Source organism: Schistocerca serialis, chromosome 6 (genome assembly GCF_023864345.2).
Source record: "Schistocerca serialis cubense isolate TAMUIC-IGC-003099 chromosome 6, iqSchSeri2.2, whole genome shotgun sequence".
Lineage (NCBI taxonomy): Eukaryota > Metazoa > Arthropoda > Insecta > Orthoptera > Acrididae > Schistocerca > Schistocerca serialis.
This window is the reverse complement of record NC_064643.1, coordinates 609,452,260-609,471,326: the sequence shown is the minus strand read 5'-3', so window position 1 is coordinate 609,471,326 and position 19,067 is coordinate 609,452,260. Positions and strand designations below refer to the sequence as shown.

Below are 19,067 nucleotides of genomic sequence, written 5' to 3'. Positions count from 1 at the left end.
CACCATAATAATATGAGTGAACGTGACAAGTTTTGGTTACCTTTCGACATTAGCAAACGTGGCCATCGTCCCCTCACCAGACTCATCGTCAAAACTTTCCTCCTGAAAATGAATCACTAACGTACCATTCCTTATTAGTTGACGATATGTTTAAAACTGTCATCTGAAATGCACTATGAAATTTTCCGTACCACGACGTCCAGCGTAAATCGACCTTTAAATCGACCAAAGTGTCCGTCGAGGAAGAGACTCCAAGATTTTGATCCTTATGACAAGTCAGTGATCTTTATTGCCAAAGCCTCACAAGACCTATCTGTGTGAAGTTTACAGGGAAAAGGCCATAATCGTAGCCAAGTTTTGAATGTTTGGTTGTTGTTTGCCGCGAGTTGATCATACCTAGGGATAAGATTTAAACTTGGTAAAGTACGATTAATATTGACTGGTATTTTGTATTTCGTTTAATATGGCGTGGGTAAATCCTTCTGCGCTTATAAAGAAAGATGTGACTAGGAGAATGGGAGCGGGTTGACCATCTTGATATTAATTTACTAAGATTATTCCGATAAGGAGATCATCGAAAACTGGGATGCGTTATGTATAGCAACGTTCCATTTTCATCCGTATAGAAGCTGCTACTGTGTGGAGTTAAGGTAGGACGAAAATCCGCTTTTGTTACGACGTAGTCCTAGTGGAAAAGTCATATAGTGTCTGTACAGCTTAAATAATTGTATATTTAATTACGAAGTGTGTCGTATACATAAAATTAATGCTATTATTGATTTGGGGTTAAAAGGATTTGTTTTGATAGTTCAGCAAGGAAATGTTCACATACGTTTATGCCCGCACCAGTTTATTTTTTACCGAATTGTTTGAAAACTATTTAAAATGAAAGGTGATAGATTTCTTTCATCTCCTTTTAGGAATCTTAAGATTGTTAAACTCATGACCGTCTTTGATGGTGTAGCATTGTAGTATTAGCACCCCGGTGTTACAGGCATACCATTGTTATGAAACTGTGTGTCTGTATGTCAAGCGCACACAATTTTCACATTAAAATTAGATCTCTTGAATACAGTTTCGAGGACACATGCTGGTTTGTTGCGCATCAGATCAACAAGTGCTGCAACGTGACCCTCTTCCAATGATTTGAAATTAAGTATGCTTTTAGTATTAATAAGAATTAACATAAAACAATTTTTTTTACCATTTTCTGATAAAAGGTTAGTTATCAGTTGGTGCCCAATACGTGAAAAGGATCGAATATTTTGCTCGTGGAACAATATTGATTTGTTAACAACTTGTTATAATTACGCTAGAATAATGAAATTGAGTTCATTGGAAAGCTCGTTTAAATATCTTTTGTATGATAGAAAACAGAATTAGTTAGCAGGTACATAAATTTTTGTAACAACCTTGAATTTACTGAACTTTGAAAAATTGTGGATTTAAAATTCTCAAAAAATGTGTGAAAGATACCCTTTTCCTTTAGGCTACATTTTTTATAAGTTTGAACTTGGGTTGAAAATGGGATCATCATCAGAAGTTTTCATATGTTTATCACGATTGTGTTACATGTCGTTCAGATCTAGGAATTTTTTCCGTGATAGTTGTATAGAATCGTGGTTTAATTTATTATTTGACATCAAAACTGTACTTCTCATACAAATAGCCGTGTTCTGAAGTGTGTAGCACTAGCAAAAGTTAAGAACTCAAAATTAATAAATCTACTTACATAGCCAAAATATCAATTTTAATATAGTGAAAATCTCATTTTGAACTATGGGTGCTACATGGTTGATTGGTGTGACCTATCTGTTTGGTATTTTGTCATTGGATAATATTTGTTTGTTCAGCTGTAGTCAATTGTTGAAAGTGGCATATACATTATCTTTTAGTGTGATAGATCGTATAAAATGAAATTTGATTAATTCTGAAATGTTTTGAAATTACCTAAAAGATACTTTTGTACAATTCTCACAAATGTAGAAGTTTATATGTGTACAGTAAGTTACTATTTGCAAACTGTTAGCATAATCTTAAAGTTTATTCCTTGATGTGGAAAAATGAAGTCATGTTGTACTACAAAATGCAGGATGATGATGCACTGAACTTCAAAGACTAGTAATAGAAATTAGATTTAGAGTGTGTGATGTAAAATGCCTAAAATTTCAGCTTAGTGCTGTAATCCTTTTAATTAAGAGCATCACAGTAACCTCAGAAAATCTTGTCCTGTTCCTGATGGGCGATTGAAAGAAAGCATTTCCTAACATTAAGTCGGGAAGTATGCCACAAGTGTTGGGGGAAGAAAAAAAAATCACAAGTATCTGGTATTCCTAGCCTAGGAAATGATCATCTAGTGTGTTCTGAGCTCAAACTAAACAGTGAAAAGCTGTTAAGCTGTATTGATTAACAAGACATTGCTGCCAGTGCATTCGAAGACTTCTTTGCAGTCTGTTGGTGAATTACCAGTTAGGCCGCTATTACACTATCAAATTTCTTTGTCAAAGATATTTGATGGTGTAATAGGGACTTTGTCAAATGTCGTCCAATATTTGATCAAATCTAGGGCCTCGTTGTAGATTTGATCAAAGAAATCGCTTGTCTTCTGTTCACATGGAGCGCTAGCATCGCTGCAGCGTTCTGTCGTCTGTAGTGTTTTTATAACCCTTGCCGGTAAATGCAATTGGTGTGTGCCGACAACTACAAAATTAATAGAGATGTATGAAGCTGATGAGGTGCTTTACAACGTGAGGCACGCTGAATACAAAAATAGTTATGAAGATTGGAGACCTAACCTAACATACTCCTCTCCTGTAGCAAGGAATCGGAGTGTTACAATGCGCCTGTCTTCTGAAGATGTAGCAATTCTTAAGTGAACATTGTACTTCGTGATATGAGGATACATTTCACTGAGCACATACAGAAATTTATGCCCATCCATTCTTAAGTAATTGATGTACGACTCGATGTCTTCCGCTTTAAGCTCACATAACAAGTTTTGTTGAATGCTTTTATCGTGTCATTGTAAAACACACGGCTTCACACAGATTAGATTAGTTTTTCGTTACATAGACCCATGCTGAGAAGATCCTTGTGAATGTGGAACATGTCAATTTTTTTAAGCTGGAATAACAATACTATAGTCTGAATAAATACAATACATCATTTGTTTCTATTAAAAATTTTGCCAATGGAGTAGAAGGAGTTGGCCACTAGTAAGTCTTTCAGGCTCCTTTTAAACTAATCTTTATATGTAACTAAATTTTTTATGTTTGCTGGCAAATTATTGAAGATGAGTGTTCCTGAGTAGTGGACCACTTTTTGAACTAAAGTGCTTTTAAGTCCTTGTGCAGATCATTTTTGTTCCTGGTACTGTATGTATGAACTGAGTTGTTTGTTGGAAAAAGAGATATATTATTTAGGACAAATTTCATTAAGGAGTAAATATACTGAGAGGCAGTAGTTAGTATACCCAGTTCTTTGAAGAGGTTTCTGCAGGACATCTGTGAATTTGCTCCACAAATAATATGTATTACACGCTTTTGGACTCTGAAAACTTTTGTTTGGCTTGAAGATTTGCCCCAAAATATTATCCCATTTGACATTATGGAATGAAAGTAGGCAAAGTATGCAAGCTTTTTCATTTTTATGTTGCCTATGTCTGCTAACACTCGAGTTGCCAATACAGATTTGTTAAGGCGTTTCTGCAGTTCTGTGGTGTGCTCCTCCCAACTGAATTTATTATCAAGTTGTAATCCCAGAAATTTCAGTCTGTCAACCTCGTATGTATGGTTCCTTTTTTCCCCCACTTCTTTTCCGCGTGTGCACACAATGCAATTGCGGTACGTGCAACTGCTACGGTTAATAACAAGTTGTTGTCAGCCATCTTGAACTTCGGCGAAAAATCTGATGACAGTGTAATACCCCTTCTAGTGCTACATCAAAAATCTTTGTCAAATATATTTGACGGAATATTTGATCACATCTTTGACAAAGAAATTTGATAGTGTAATACCGGCCTTAAGAAAAAACAACGGAAACAAAGCAGCCGAAGAAAAAAACTAATAAAAGTAACTTCAGCAATCCAAAGAATGGTATTGTTGCTGCCTTCTGATGAAGTTGGATGGTTATTTAGAATCGAAGATGATAGTTCACTTGAAAGAAAAATGTAGTAATCTCTCTTAAGTAAAAAGATGGGAATTGTAATCATTTTACCTAAAAGCTAAAGTGTTAAAAAGCTTAAAGAGGATTAATTTCAGTAACTACATGGCTAGAATACAAAGATTTGGGTGAAGCCAAAGGTATTCTGTCCTCCCCCATTTGAAAACGTTGCAAGACACTTGATCAGAAGACTGCCGATTTTGTAAAAAAAAAAAAAACTGCCAGGTAAGAAAGATTCGTGAGAGTTTACGAAGAGAAGTTTTAAAATTCAAAAATGATTGGTTTTAAGTAATTAAAAAAAGTTGTACACACTTCAAGGACAGCTATCCAGGGCTTCACATTGGGCTTTCAAAATTTGCTGTACTATGTCCCAAAAGTTGTATATTAGCTGGAAGTAGTGGTACATGTGGTGTTTGTGTTTGCACTATTACTTACCAAAATTTCAAACTTATGCTGCCTGGGTATAACATTCCTCAGCAGACAGTGAATGATACTCGAATAAAAACCTTCGAAGATGGTGATGCAAGAGTTGTTAAGTTGAATATCAGTTCCGTACAGGACAAATAACACTAGAAAATTATTTACAGGAACTGTTTGGTGCTTATGATATTGGCGAGATAACTTAATGCAGTGAATCTCTGGTGATCGTACATGCTTAGAAACCAACACTAAATCTTCCATCGACTTTGCTGGTTCCTTATTTGTGAAATTAAAACCACTTACGTGACATCCCTATGTTGCCAGTCAACAGTCAAACTTCCAAAAAAGATTGAAAAATGAGCTTAAAGTTGAGTTCTTGGTTATTTGTGATTTTGCTGATTTATACCATTGTCATACTGGATGAAGGCCAAGGTACCATTGGACCAACTCAAAAGCATAAATTCATGCCTTTCTTGTGTATTACAAGGCAACAACCCTGAACACCCAAGTCGTACCATAACTGAATGCCTCACACAGCACTGTTACTGTGCATCTTTTCTGGTCCTACTTAGTTACTTATCTCAGTAACAAGAATTAATAAGAAACTGATTTTAAGCCTGTCTCTAATATTCAGCTGCAGTGAGCTGTTTTTAAAGGTATGCAACTTGTAATTTTTAATTAAATATTAAGGAGTATATAAGAGGCGAGTCTATCACGTTTTGGTCTTTGTGATGGTCCCCTGTAAGGTTTGACCTCCATTTTTCAAAATTTTCCCGAAGAGCGAGCCAGTTGAAGGGTGCTTACATGGTGCATCGTGCCTTGAGATCTTTAGCCCACTTTCTCGTCATCGCACTACAGTCCACGTCATTCTCCATCTCTGGGCGAGGATACCTTCCTGGATGTATTTTCCACCACGCACTATGCAGTATTGCTTTTTGCGCCAATGATGGCCATGGACTTCTTCGCAACTCATATCCAGCACGGTAGCCAGTCCATTGTGGTGGGGTCGCCATGTACTCTGCTGGTTGTAGCCCCCCTGACAACACAGGGACCGCTCTGCTGATGCACTCCCTCCGCCCCCCCCCCCCCCCTCCCGTTCCCCCTGTTGCTCCCGCACCATCTACCTCTGGAGCACTGCCCCCCCCCCAGACCATCAGGGACACTAGTCCCCACTTCTCAGCTGGAGAAGCGTACGTTGTCTTCGGCTCCTCTTACTGGGAAGGGGTCCCTTGGGTCACTCCCTTCCCAGGTTTCTGCTAATGGGAAAGATGACACCCGTCAGTGGCTGAAGTGCCCAAAAGCAGCTTCACAATCATCCGCAGTCCTGGAGACTGAATCAGTGAGTTGCCCCCAGCCAGAGAAAACCAAGGAGCAGTGAGAAAGTCCAAAAAGACCCCTAAGACCAAGCAAATTGTGGTGGCACCCACACCACCGCTACCTACAAGCTCTGCGTCTGTGTATAAGGTGGAGATTCTGGTGTCTGCTGAGGACCTAAATCTCACTGGACCCTCAGACACAATGGATATAGACTGCTCAGGCAATAAGTAGATGGCAGCAGGTGACCCTGAGGCATAAACTGCCTCATTAAATGTTCCATGCCTTCCCAGTCTCATGATGACGTCATCCTCCATTGACACTGGGGCAATTTTTTCCACTACCTGGCTGAGCTACGGCAACTGTTAAGCTTTATACCTGCTTTCTGCATTGCCCTCCAGGAAACCTGGTTCCCAGCAATGTGGACCCCTGTCCTCCATGGCTATAAGGGATGTTACAGGAACCGTAGTGACTATAATTGTCAGGTGGAGTTTGTGTTTATGTTCTAAACTCAGTCTATAGTGAAACTGTGCCCCCTTCAAAACCCTCTTGAAGCTGTAGCTGTCAGAATGACGATGCAGGGAATATCTGTCTGCGATTTATATCTTCCTCCAGGTCAAAAAAAGGAAGCAGGAGTGTTGGAGAGGTTAGTCTCGACCATTGGGTGCCATACGTTACCTTCCCAAGTCTGGACGAAGATCAGATTTGGGTACCAGACTCCAACAGGTGTCCCTGGCATTAACATCAATGGCGTGTTATGCACTTTAGCAAAGGTGATTGCTGAGCACCACGCTTGAGCCTCTGCGTCAAAGAACTGCCCCGCCAGCCTTTTGTGGCATCAAACGGCGGATGGAAAGGAAAGTCCTCCCATTCATTACATGCCACCGTGAACCCAATAATGCCCCATTTACAGAGTGGGAGCTCCTCAGTGCCATTGCACATTGCCCCAACACAGCTCCTGGGCCAGATCGAAACCACTGTCAGATGATTAAACATCTCTCATCTGACTACAAGCTACATATCCTTGTCATCTTCAACTGGATGTAGTGTGAATGTGTCTTTCCATTGCAGTGGAGGGTGAGCACCAGTGTTCTGGTGCTTAAAACTGGTAAAAACCCGCTTGATGTGGACAGCTATCGGCCCATCAACCTCACCAACATTCTTCGTAAGCTGCTGGAACATATGGTGTGTTGGCGGTTGGGTTGGGTCCTGGAGTCAGTCAGCTGTCTGGCTCCACGTCAGGGCGGCTTCCGCCAGGGTCGCTCTACAACTGATAATGTTGTGTCCCTAGAGTCTGCCATCCGAACAGCCTTTTCCAGATGCCAACACCTGGTTGCCGTCTTTTTTGATTTACGAGAAGCGTATGACACAACCGGGCGATGACATATCCTCGCCACAATATTCGAGTGGGGTCTCAGAGGCCCGCTCCCGATATTTATCCACAATTCCCTGTCGCTTCCTACTTTCCATGTCCAAGTTGGTGCCTCCCGTAGTTCCTCCCATATCCAGGCAAATGGGGTCCTGCGGGGTTCCATATTGAGTGTATCTCTATTTTTTAGTGGCCATTAATGGTCTAGCAGCAGCTGTAGGGCTGTCAGTCTGACCTTCTCTCTATCCAGATGACTTCTGCATTTTGTACTGCTCCCAGTACTGGTGTTGCTGAGTGGCACCTACAGGGAGCCATCAACAAGGCGCAGTCATGGGCTCTAGCCCACAGTTTCCAGTTTCCTGCTGCAAAGTCGTGTGTTTGCACTTCTGTCAGCATCATACCATTCATCCGGAACCAGAACTTTACCTTAATGATGATCCACTCACTGTAGTGGAGACATATCTATTCCTAGGACTTGTTCTCAATGCCCGATTGACTTGGCTTCCACACCTTCATTAACTTAAGTGGAAATGCTGGCAGCACCTCGATGCCCTCCGCTGCCTGAGCAACACCAACTGGTGTGCAGATTGCTCTAAGCTGCTGCAGCTCTAGAGCTCTTGTTCAATCCTGCCTTGACTATGGAAGTGTGATTTATGGTTCGACGGCGATCTGTGTTGCGTTTACTCTACACAGTGCACCACTGTGGCATTCGCCTAGTGACAGGAGCTTTTAGGACGAGTGTGGTGGCCAGCGTTCTGGTGGAGGCCGAAGTCCCTCCAGTGCAGGTTAGGCGTGCGCAATGGCTCTCCAGTTATGTTGCACACATTTGTAGTTCTCCTGTGCATACAAATTACTGCCTCTTTTACCCGCCCACAGCGGTTCATCTCCCTTATCAGTGATCAGGTCAGGACTTAACAATTGCAGTTCGTGTGCGATTCCTTCTCTTTGAACTGGAGTCCTTGTCTATACCACCTATACTTGCTGTCACTTCCTCTTGATTCTAGACATGTGCTGGGGCGATGAAGTGGTTTATACCGATGGCTCGTTGGCTGATGGTCACATAGGCTTTGCGTATGTTCATGGAGGACGTATAGAACAGCACTCCTTAAGAGATGGCTGCAGTGTTTTCACTGTGGGCAGCCATAGATAATGCTCTTGAGAACATCTGCTCATGCCAAGGTGAGTCACTTCTCCTGTGTACTGACTCCTCGAACAGCCTACAAGCTATCGACCAATGCTACCCTCATCCTTTGGTAGCGACCATCCAGGAGTCCATCTGTGCCCTGGGACAACCCAGTTATTCAGTGGCGTTTGTCTGGACCCCAGGTCATGTCTGAATCGCAGGCAACGAACTTGCCAACAGGCTGGCCAAACAGACTACACGGAAACCGATTATGGAGATCAGCTTCTCTGAAACTGACCTGTGTTCAGTATTACGCCGCAAGGTTTCATGGCTTTGGGAGATGGAATGGCATGACAGTATGCACAATAAGCTGTGTGCCGTTAAGGGAACTGCGAATGTGTGGAAGACCTCCGTGCATGCCTCGAAGGGACGGTGTGGTTCTGTCGGCTCCACATTGGTGATACGTGGCTGACGCAGGGTTATCTCCTCTGTCGCGAGGACTCACCTTGGTGTTGCTGTGGCCCATGAATGACGGTCGTCCATCTCTTGCTGGACTGCCCACTTTTGCTGCTCCCCGGTGGACTGTTAAGTTTCCCAGCACCCTACCTTTGGTGTTGGGTGACTATGTCTCAACAGCAGCTTCAGTTTTACGTTTCATTCGTGAGGGTGAGTTTTATCACACATTTTGGTACATGTCCTTTGTCCCTGTGTCCTCCACCGTAGTGCTTTCAGGGTGGAGGTTTTAATGTGTTGCAGAGTGGCTGGCTTTTCCTTTTTATCCTCATGGTCAGCCAGCCATGGTAACCTGCGTTCTTGTTTTAACCGCTTCTACCTCTTTCTTGCGTCTTGTGGTTTTATTGTCCCCTTTTGTCCATTTAAGTGTTTATTGCTCTTCAGCTGTTGTTCTGGTTTATCCTTTCATTCTGTTTTGTTTTGTAAGTCTCATTGTCTTATTCTCCTCGTTGTGGCGTTGTTTCCTTCGGAACAAGGGACCGATGACCTCGTACAATGATTATAATTAAAGTTAAACTTTCAAACCACTGTAGAAATACACTAGTCAGAATAACATCAAATTGCAACGGAATATTATCAGAGAAGGGGAAAAACATATGGCAGAAGAAGAGTAAATAGTTACAAAATGTAGCAATAGATGGCGCTGTTGTTGTTGTGGTCTTCAGTCCTGAGACTGGTTTGATGCAGCTCTCCATGCTACTCTATCCTGTGCAAGCTTTTTCATCTCCCAGTACCTAATGCAACCTACATCCTTCTGAATCTGCTTAGTGTATTCATCTCTTGGTCTCCCTCTACGATTTTTACCCTCCACGCTGCCCTCCAATACTAAATTGGTGATCCCTTGATGCCTCAGAACATGTCCTACCAACCGATCCCTTCTTCTGGTCAAGTTGTGCCACAAACTTCTCTTCTCCCCAATCCTATTCAATACTTCCTCATTAGTTATGTGATCTACCCATCTAATCTTCAGCATTCTTCTGTAGCACCACATTTCGAAAGCTTCTATTCTCTTCTTGTCCAAACTATTTATCGTCCATGTTTCACTTCCATACATGGCTACACTCCATACGAATACTTTCAGAAATGACTTCCTGACACTTAAATCAATACTGGATGTTAACAAATTTCTCTTCTTCAGAAACGCTTTCCTTGCCATTGCCAGCCTACATTTTATATCCTCTCTACTTCGACCATCATCAGTTATTTTGCTCCCCAAATAGCAAAACTCCTTTACTACTTTAAGTGCCTCATTTCCTAATCTAATTCCCTCAGCATCACCCGACTTAATTAGACTACATTCCATTATCCTTGTTTTGCTTTTGTTGATGTTCATCTTATATCCTCCTTTCAAGACACTGTCCATTCCATTCAACTGCTCTTCCAAGTCCTTTGCTGCCTCTGACAGAATTACAATGTCATCGGCGAACCTCAAAGTTTTTATTTCTTCTCCATGAATTTTAATACCTACCCCGAATTTTTCTTTTGTTTCCTTTACTGCTTGCTCAATATACAGATTGAACAACATCGGGGAGAGGCTACAACCCTGTCTTACTCCCTTCCCAACCACTGCTTCCCTTTCATGTCCCTCGACTCTTATAACTGCCATCTGGTTTCTGTACAAATTGTAAATAGCCTTTCGCTCCCTGTATTTTACCCCTGCCACCTTTAGAATTTGAAAGAGAGTATTCCAGTCAACATTGTCAAAAGCTTTCTCTAAGTCTACAAATGCTAGAAACGTAGGTTTGCCTTTCCTTAATCTTTCTTCTAAGATAAGTCGTAAGGTCAGTATTGCCTCACGTGTTCCAGTGTTTCTACGGAATCCAAACTGATCTTCCCCGAGGTTGGCTTCTACTAGTTTTTCCATTCGTCTGTAAAGAATTCGTGTTAGTATTTTGCAGCTGTGACTTATTAAGCTGATAGTTCGGTAATTTTCACATCTGTCAACACCTGCTTTCTTCGGGATTGGAATTATTATATTCTTCTTGAAGTCTGAGGGTATTTCGCCTGTTTCATACATCTTGCTCACCAGATGGTAGAGTTTTGTCAGGACTGGCTCTCCCACGGCCGTCAGTAGTTCCAATGGAATATTGTCTACTCCGGGGGCCTTGTTTCGACTCAGGTCTTTCAGTGCTCTGTCAAACTCTTCACGCAGTATCGTATCTCCCATTTCATCTTCATCTACATCCTCTTCCATTTCCATAATATTGTCCTCAAGTACATCGCCCTTGTATAGACCCTCTATATACTCCTTCCACCTTTCTGCTTTGCCTTCTTTGCTTAGAACTGGGTTTCCATCTGAGCTCTTGATATTCATACAAGTCGTTCTCTTCTCTCCAAAGGTCTCTTTAATTTTCCTGTAGGCAGTATCTATCTTACCCCTAGTGAGACAAGCCTCTACATCCTTACATTTGTCCTCTAGCCATCCCTGCTTAGCCATTTTGCACTTCCTGTCGATCTCATTTTTGAGACGTTTGTATTCCTTTTTGCCTGTTTCACTTACTGTATTTTTATATTTTCTCCTTTCATCAATTAAATTCAATATTTCTTCTGTTACCCAAGGATTTCTACTAGCCCTCGTCTTTTTACCTACTTGATCCTCTGCTGCCTTCACTACTTCATCCCTCAAAGCTACCCATTCTTCTTCTACTGTATTTATTTCCCCCATTCCTGTCAATTGCTCCCTTATGCTCTCCCTGAATCTCTGTACAACCTCTGGTTCTTTCAGTTTATCCAGGTCCCATCTCCTTAAATTCCCACCTTTTTGCAGTTTCTTCAGTTTTAATCTACAGGTCATAACCAATAGATTGTGATCAGAGTCCACATCTGCCCCTGGAAATGTCTTACAATTTAAAACCTGGTTCCTAAATCTCTGTCTTACCATTATATAATCTATCTGATACCTTTTAGTATCTCCAGGGTTCTTCCATGTATACAACCTTCTTTCACGATTCTTAAACCAAGTGTTAGTTATGATTAAGTTATGCTCTGTGCAAAATTCTACCAGGCGGCTTCCTCTTTCATTTCTGTCCCCCAATCCATATTCACCTACTATGTTTCCTTCTCTCCCTTTTCCTACACTCGAATTCCAGTCACCCATGACTATTAAATTTTCGTCTCCCTTCACAATCTGAATAATTTCTTTTATTTCATCATACATTCCTTCAATTTCTTCGTCATCTGCAGAGCTAGTTGGCTAGATGGCGCTGTAAGCGTCATAATTTTATAGTTTTATAGTGGTTGACTACAAATGACAAATGAATCACACAACAATGCCTAAGGCATACTTTTGACGTTGGGTTTACAGGTGTGATACTGTTAGCTAAGTAAGCCCATCGACCATGGCAAGGCCATGTCACACCTGTTGGGAAAAATAGGTTTCTAATTGTCCTGAGGCCAAAAACTGCATAAAAAGCATCAGTCAAAATCAAATTGGCTTATTAATTTTAAAGTGACTTGTGCAAAACTTGTTCAGTATGCTGTCCACCATTTTCTGCAACATGTTGAAATAGAGAAACAGCATGTTTTACAACTTGATAAAAGTGTTTCTGGGGTCATGTTCAGAATGTTTTATGCAATACATGCCTTCAGTGCAGCTAAGTTTGCAGTCGGAACACTGAACACATCTTTCAGATAGTCCCACAGTCAGAAGTCACATGAATGAAGATCAGTTGATTGGGACGGCCAGGCTGTAGGGAAATGGCGGCTGATAATTCTAGCATTTCCGAAGTGGTGATTCAGCAGCTGCTTGACTGGGTTTGCAGTGTGTGGAGGTGCGCCATCTTGCATAAAAAATGATCACATTCACGCTGTTGGAGAGCTGGAATGACGTGGTTGCACAGAAGACAAGCGTAGTGGTTAACAATGATGGTACAGGTAACAGGACCAGAAGCACCCGTCTTTTGGAAAAATATGGCTCTATGATAAATGATACTGTAAACCCGCACCACGCAGTGACATTTGCAGGATGAAGGGGTACTGGTTGATTTGTGTGTGGATTTTCCGTTGCCCATATTAGACAATTCTGTGCATTGACATACCCTGTCAGATGAAAGTGGGCTTCATCTGTCCACTAAATCTTCCACAGCCAATCATTGACCACTTCCTTGCGAGCAAGAAATTGTAAGGCAAAAGTCTCTCTTGCTGGCAGGTCAACAGGAAGCAGCTTGTGCATATGGGTAATTTTGAGTGGGTAGCAAAGAAGGATGTTTTGTAGGATTTTATGCACAGTGTTCATGGGTATGTCCAGTGTTCGGGCAATTCTCCGTGCACTACACGTTTGCACACCACCACTTGTCTCCTCCTGCATTGCTGTGCCCACTACTTCCACTGACGTCGAATCAATTCATTTCCTCCCTCTACCAGGTTGCACACCAGAAGAACCCGTCCTTTTGAATTTCCGAATTATTTTCTCCAGACCTACGGCAGTCATTGGATCAATGCCTTTTGTCAAACCCTGCAGTGTCCGGAACTTCTGCAGAGCAACATGTCCATATTAATCATTCTTGTAATACAGCTTTACATACAAGCAGAGCGCGATCCTGCATTGAGACAGTCTTGGTGAAAGTCGTAGACGTGAAAGGAGGAAAAACCATGTACCCAGTGTGTTTATACCAACTTCAGTGGGTCATGCATATGACACAGGTGTTTTTATTTACGTAGTCTGACACATACGGAGCCATGTATTGATCAGTTTTCACACTATTTTTTTCTTCTGCCGTATGTTTTCCCCGTTCTCCGATAATACTCCATTGCAATTTGACTTCATTCTGACCAGTGGTGTTATTTCTACAGCATTTTGAAAGTTTAACTTTGATTGTAATCCCCCTGTATATTCAATAATGTCTTATGGAAGGAAGAGAGAGAGTGTGTGTGTGTGTGTGTGTGTGTGTGTGTGTGTGTGTGTGTGTGTGTGTTAAACTAATTGGAAAAAAATATTACTATTTATGACTACTACATGCATGCCTAATTTCAAATTAATCCAGAAGAGTCAGGGTAGAACAGTTCAGTGTCTGTTAGACGGTCAGCGAGAGCAGCACCGCTAGTTCCTGCTACTAATAAGGCGATTACACCGTTTGCTTGTTACATATTTCTACGAGCTTCAAACAGGAACGACTGCAGTAATGCATAGGAACTGTTAGTGTTGGGTACAGATGCAAACTGAGTTGGGGACCCTTTGCTCACAGCTCCAGGCTGCTTTGGCTTCTGTCACACAGCTTGAGGCTGCTGCCAAGGGGCGTCACTGTGTTGGATCAAGCGCGGGGATGCGAGGGACATCGAGCATGTCCCACGTGTCCTCCGATGGGTCCACTGCTGTGGCCGCCCCGGGTACTGCCTGCACTGAGGTTGACCCCTCACCCGTGGTCAAGTGGGAGATCATTCCAAAGTCTGGCAGGCAGCTAAAAACTTTCAGGGAGGCCGATCATAGGGCCTCCCTGGTTTGTTTGACGAACAGGTTTCGGGCGTTATCTGTGGCTGACAATGTCTCTGAGCTGGATGCAGTCGTTCACCCTGTCCAGAGGAAGCTTCTCAGCCTGCAAGGTCTGGGCATTCACAGAGGGTGGGTTTGCTGGTGGTTTGGAGCTCCAACATTAGGCACGTAATAGGGCCCCTTAGGAACATGGCTGCCAAGGAGGGGAAGGAAGCCAGTGTGCATTCCGGGGGGGGGAGTCATTCCGGATGTGGAAAGGGTGCTTCTGGATGTCATGAAGAGTACAGGGTGCAGCCAACTGCAGTTAGTGGCTCATGTTGGTACCAGTGATGTGTGTCGCTTTGGATCAGAGCAGATTCTGTCTGGTTTCGGGCATCTAGTGGAAATGGTAGACTGCCAGTCTTGCTTCCGAGATTAAGGCGGAGCTCACCATCTGCAGCATTGTTGATAGAATCGACAGTGGTCCTTTGGCGCACAGCTGAGTGGAGAGTCTGAATCAGAGGCTCAGGTGGTTCTGTGACCGTGTAGGCTGCACATTCCTTGACTTGCGCCATTGGGTGGTGGGGTTCCGGGTTCCACTTAAGAGGTCAGGAGTCCACTAAACACAGGAGGTGGCTACATGATTAGTGGGGTCTGTGTGGAAGGGACTGGGCGGTTTTTTTAGGTTAGAGGGTCTCAGGGAACCACAGAAGGGAAGTCCGTCTAAAAGAGGGCAGGTAAAACACATTAAGGTAGTTGTAGAAATGATTGGTATTGTAGTTGTAAATTGTCGTAGCTGTTTTGGGAAAGAACCAGAGTTCCAAACCCTAATAGAAAGTGCTGAAGCTCAATTAGTTGTAGGTACAGAGAGCTGGCTAAAGCCGGAAATAAGTTAAGCCGAAATTTTTTCAAATGATCAAACAGTGTTCAGAAAGGATAGATTTAAATGCAGTTGGTGGTGGAGTATTTATTGCTGTCAGATGTAGTTTGCCTTGTAGCGAAATTGAAGTAGGTAGTTCGTGTGAAATAGTATGGGTAGAGATTATACCTGACAATCTGACTAAACTATTAATTGGATCATTTTACCAACCCCCGACTCAGAAGATGAGATGTAGTTGCTGAACAGTTCAAAGAAAACTTGAGTCTCATTTCAAATAAGTACCCTGCTCATACAATTATAGTTGGTGGTGACTTCAATCTACCCTCGATATGCTGGAAAAATTATACGTTTAAACCAGCAGCAGGCATAAAAGTCATCCGAAATTGTACTGAATGCTCTCTCAGAAAATTATTTTGAACAATTAATTCATGAGCCCACTCGAAGCATAAATAATTGCGAAAGCATACTTGACCTTTTAGCAACAAATAATCCTGGATAAATAGTGAGTATTGTGATGAATACAGGGATTAGCTACCACAAGCAGTTGCTGCTAGGCTGAATACCGTAACACCTACAACAATCAAAAAGAAACGCAAAGTATATCTATTTAAAACAGCTGATAAAAATGCTCATAACACATTTTTAAGAGACAATCTTCATTCCTTCCGATCTGATCATGTAAGTGTAGAAAAGTTGTAGAATGTTTTCATAGAGATAGTATCGACTGCAATTGAGAGATATATACCACTTAAATTAATAAGTGAAGGTACTGATCCCCTATGGTACACAAAATGGGTCAGATCGCTGTTGCAGAAGCAGTGAAAAAACCATGCCAAATTTAAAAGAACACAAAATCTCCAAGATCGACAAAGTTTTACAGATGTTCGAAATATGGCGTGTACTTCAATGCGAGATGCTTTTAATAATTTCCACATTGAAATTCTGTCTTGAAATCTGGCAGAAAACCCAAAGAGATTCTGGTCATACATAAAGCACACCAGTGGCAAGACGCAGTCGATACCTTCACTGCGCGATAACAACAGTGAACTCACTGATGACAGTGCCACTAAAGCGGAGTTATTAAACACTGTTTTCCGAAACTTCTTCACCAAAGACGATGAAGTAAATATTACTGAATTCCAATCAAGAACAACTGCCAAGATGAAAAACATAGTAGATATCCTCGGAGTAATGAAGCAACTTAAATCACTTAATAAAGGCAAGGCCTCCAGTCCAGATTGTATACCAGTCAGGTTCCTCTCAGAGTATGCTGATAAAATAGCTCCATATTTAGCAATTACATACAACCACTCGCTCACAGAAAGATACATACCTAAAGACTGGAAAATTGCTGTAAGTCATACCAATACCCAAAAAGGAAAGTAGGAGTAATCCGCTGAATTACAGGCCTATATCACTAACATTGATTTGCAGTAGGGTTTTGGAACATATGTACAGTATTCGAACATTATGAAGTACCTCGAAGAAAAAGATTTATTGACACATAGCACGGTTTCAGAAAATATCGTTCTTGTAAAACACAACTAGCTCTTTATACTCATGAAGTAATAAGTGCTATCGACAGGGGATGCCAAATTGATTCCATATTTTTAGATTTCCAAAAGGCTTTAGACACCGTTCCTCACAAGTGTCTTCTAACCAAACTGCGTGCCTACGGAGTATTGCCTCAGTTGTGCGACTGGATTCGTGATTTCCTGTCTGAAAGGTCACAGTTCGTAGTAATAGATGGAAAGTCATCAAGTAAAACAGAAGTAATATCTGGTGTTCCCCACGGAAGTGTTATAGGCCCTCTGTTGTTCCTGGTCTATATTAACAACATTGTTTGCAGATGATGCTGTCATTTACAGTCATGTAAAGTCATCAGATGATCAAAACGACTTGCAAAATGATTTAGATAAGATATCTCCATGGTGTGAGAAGTGGCAATTGACCCTGAATAAGGAAAAGGGTGAAGTTATTCACATATCTGTATGGTGCGAAAAGTGGCAGTTGACCCTGAATAAGGAAAGTGTGAAGGTATTCACATGAATACTAAAAGAAATCGGCTAAATTTCGATTACGCTATAAGGCACACACATCTGAAGGTTGTAAAGTCAACTAAATACTTATGGATTACAATTACAAATAACTTAACTTAGAACAATCACATAGATAATATAGTGGGTAGAGCAAACCAAAGACTGTGATTCATTGGCAGAACTTTTGGAAGGTGCAACAGGTGTACTAAAGAGACTGCTTACACCACGCCTGTCTGCCCTATTCTGGAGTATTGCTGTGCAGTGTGGGATCCGCATCATGTGGGACTGATGGATGACATCAAAAAAGTTCAAAGGAGGACAGGTCGTTTTGTATTATCGGGAAATAGGGGAGATAGTGTCACAGACATGATATGTTTGTTGGAGTGGCAGTCATTAAAACAAAGGCATTTTTCTTTGTGACGGGATCTTCTCATGAAATTTCAATCACCAGTTTTCTCCTCAGATTGTGGAAACATTTTGTTGGCACCTACCTACACAGAGAGAAATGATCATCACGATAAAATAAGAGAAATCAGGGCTCGCACAGAAAAATTGTAAGTGCTCGTTTTCCCCCGTGCTGTTCAAGAGTGGGACGGTAGAGAGACAGTTTGAAGGTGGTTCATTGAACCCTCTGCCAGGCACTTTATTGTGAGTAACAGAGAAATCACGTAGACGTAGATGTTTAAAACCATATTTTTGTTTCTTATTTGGTGTGGAATGACCCTATTTTGTGTATTATTTGTGAAGATAAATTTATTGTTTTGGTTACAAAGACATATTTCAAATTCTAATCACATTTCCACAGTAGTTGCTCTTAACTCATATTAATTTATTGCTGTTTATGGAATTGCTATTTCATAAAATTTACAGTCTCATTTTGAGTTATTACATTGATTCATACTTGGTAAACAATGCAATAGGTTGTGCTGAATAATTCAGTGTTGGAAAAGCAGAAAATTGTAGTGACAGGTAAAATCACAAAGGGAGTCCCACAGGATTCAATTTCGGGTCCACTGCTATTCCTTAGGAATGACCTTCCACTTGACATTCAACAAGTAAAATTGGTACTTTTTGCAGACAATAGTAGTGTTATAATACATCTGTTTAGAGAGAAAGCAACAGAAGAGTTAGTAATGATATTTTCCAAAGAATTAAGTGGGTTTCTGAAAATTGACTATAAATTTCGCTAAAATGCACTACATTCGGCTCTGTACAATAAATAGTCATACCAACAGTTGATGTAGCACATGAGTAGGAGTCAGTAAGTAAGGTAGAATACTCCAGATTTTTGAGTGTACAGATTAATGAAAACTTGAACTGGAAGCGACTTATTACTGAGCTGGTCAAATGCTTAAGTTCAGATATGTTTGCTCTCTGTTTAATTGCTAGTCTTGGAAACAGATGTATCAATCTCCTGACATATTTTGCATATTTCCACTCAGTAATGTTGGGTGGAATAATTTTCTGGTGTAACTAATCACTTAAAAAGACAGCATTGATTGCACAAAAGCAAGCAATAAGAATAAAATGTGATGTCCACTTGTGTCGTGTAGGTTCCTCTTCAAGAAGCTGGGCATTTCAGTCGCAATACATTTTTCTGTAATGAAATTAAATCATTATTAATCGATCACAGTTTGAGAAGAGCAGTGATACCTACAATACTAGAGGAAAAATGACCTGCATTATCATTTGTTAAAGCTGTCAGTGGCTCTGAGAAGCAAGTTTTAAATCAAATTTAATATCATTTCTCCTGGACAATTCCTCCCATTCCATTGAAGAATTTGTACTTAAAAACTTGTAGCCAGTTAGAAAACTTGGTTTTAAATGTAATTGCATGAGTA

General features: G+C 41.2%; 1 protein-coding gene across 2 annotated transcripts in view; it reads left to right on the top strand.

Annotated features, from left to right (window-relative positions):
* The first annotated feature begins 289 nt into the window (after positions 1–289).
* Positions 290–19,067, top strand: part of LOC126483764 (baculoviral IAP repeat-containing protein 6-like) — a 140,843-nt gene continuing 122,065 nt past the window's right edge. The window contains exon 1 of one of the 2 annotated variants that reach the window (XM_050106910.1): positions 290–650. The gene's annotated coding sequence lies outside the window, so the exon portion shown is untranslated. The remainder of the gene's footprint in view (positions 651–19,067) is intronic. The other variant, XM_050106911.1, reaches the window with a different exon arrangement.